The sequence below is a fragment of the Hippocampus comes genome, unplaced genomic scaffold (assembly GCF_001891065.2).
Source record: "Hippocampus comes isolate QL1 unplaced genomic scaffold, H_comes_QL1_v1.1 scaffold40, whole genome shotgun sequence".
In the NCBI taxonomy this organism is placed as follows: Eukaryota; Metazoa; Chordata; class Actinopteri; order Syngnathiformes; family Syngnathidae; genus Hippocampus; species Hippocampus comes.
In genome coordinates, this window is record NW_017842058.1 from 969,878 (window position 1) to 972,275 (window position 2,398).

A 2,398-nucleotide genomic window follows, 5' to 3' on the forward strand; every position below is an offset into this window, starting at 1 on the left:
TTTTTAGCGCAGAGCAACTTCCCGGAGTCTTCACGGAGACTTCAGGTTGTCTACCGCTGACGAAGCTTCTGTGAGAGAAGCGAAACGTCCTTTTTTGTTTTTTTGTTTTTTGTTTTTTTGTTTTTTGTTTTTTACCCACAGGTACAGATGACGACTGACAGAACCCTTTCTACGATTTTATATTTTTGGTTTTTATTTGTTTGCAGCAATTTAGTTTGCGTCTTAATGTAGGTACTGTACCATGTAGTTCAATTTGTCACCTTTTATGTATTCCATTTATTTCACTTCTACTTATCTTTATTGTAAATATTTTAAAATGATGTTATTTATTTGACTCGCTTCACTTTTCTTTAGATCTTTTTCATTTATTGTACTGATGTTTCTTTATTTTAGTTTTAACTAGTCCTCAGTGGGCGGCGAAGTGGGCTACTGGTGAGCACGTTGGCCTCACAGTGTAGAGGTGCAAGGTTCGATTCCAGCTCCTTCCTGCGTGGATTTTGCATGCTCTCCCCGTGCCTGCGTGGGTTTTCTCTGGGTACTCCGGTTTCTCCCCCCCCCCCCCCAAAAAAATAAAAAAACAAAAAAAAAAGTAATGAGGGTTGATTGGGCACTCCAGATTGTCCCTCGGTGAGATTGTGAGCTCGAATGGTTGTTCGTCTCGGGTGTGTCCTGTGATTGGCTGGCAACCAGTTCAGGGTGTAACCCGCCTACTGCCCTGCAGTTTCCTCCCACATCCCCAAAACATGCTTGTTTGGTTCAGGGAATACTGTAATTGTCCTAAATTAGAAATGTGAGTGTGAATTGCTCGTCTACAGTCGGTGTGCCCTGAGATTTGCTGGTGAACGGTTCAGGGTGTACCCTGCCTGTCAGCTGGGATTTAACTACTTTGGCCCTATATTTCAGTTTTTTATTTTTAGTTTGGTTTTTAGTTTTTAGTGCTCCTATGTGACCTTCAGCAAACTTTGCATAATCAATGGCAATGTGTTGACAAAACCGATTGAAACCCATGAGTCGAATGGGAACATCTTCTCAATCACTACCAAAAAATAAAGAAAAAAAATAGCCAAACAGCTGTGTCCTGACATGCACTGTGATTGTAAAGCGTGCGGTGTTCAAAATGACATTGATTTGTTTTGAGTCTTCTTGCTCTGTTTATCTCTATGAAAATACTGCGTCAGATGTAGCGCTAAATATGCAGAATTAGAAGACTGACATGAATGTTGGGGAAGTACAAAAAAAGAAAAAAATGGTGACAAATTGTATGTTGGTATCATGGTGTATTGTTGCATTTCTTTCTGCCGCGTGATGTTGTGCATGCGGTGCTTTCCCTCTGTAGCAGAAGCTGACAAACACACGTGTCCTCCAATTCAGTCTCCTTTCAATTAAAAAAAAAAAAAAAAAAGGACCGCAACCGTATACATTGTGATTGTGTTTTGTTTGCCAGCCACTAGCCGCACTGATACAACAAAACAAATCAATAAGTAGAGCAAGCTAATAAATTCTGGCTGTAATTAGCTGGTGGCTGTAATTAGCTGCTGATCTACTTGCACCCATCAGTCAGTAGTGTTAATTAGATTAAGGTAAAAATAAATAAATACATAAATAAAGCAACACTTATATTCTAGGGCACTCATTAAGATACTTATAATTTTGTTCAGGTTTTCAAATTAAAAAAAAAAAAAAAAAAAAAAAAAATAGAAAAACTTAAAAAATAAAAAAAAAAAAAAAAAAAAAAAAAACATATAAATATCCACGAGCCCGGTGGTCGACTGGTTAGTGTGTCGGCCTCACAGTGCAGAGGTGCAGGGTTCGATTCCGGCTCCCGCCTTCCTATGTGGAATTTGCCTGGTGTCCCCATGCCTGCGTGGGTTTTCTTCCGGGTTTCCTCTCACGTTCCAAAAACATGCATGACAGGCTGACTGAACACTCTAAATCAGGGGTCCCCACCCTTTTTTGCCCCACGGACCGGTTTAAGTCAGACAATATTTTCAGGGACCGGCATTTAAGGTGTGGCGGATTAATACAACAAAATAATATGGTATGAGCTGCATGAAAACTGTGGTGTTTTCGAAATATAATAATAAACACAAGGAGCGTCTAATCTGGTCGCAACACTCTTATCGCTCTGGTAATGTTTAATGCCTTCAAAATACGATACAACGCAAATTCAAAGTGCATGAAAATGACGACTCACCACAGCCCCGAGCTTGATTTTCTGCAATCAGACAGTCCCATCTCGGAGTAATAGGAGACAATGACACCTCAAGTGTGTGGTTTATATTCCAGTCTACTTCGTAATTTTGTTTTCGTCGCCGTTGCTGCAGAAACCCCCCCGACTCACACAGGTAGGATGTCGGAAATAGCAACAGTGCTATTGTGGCGATCTCAGAGTATTCAG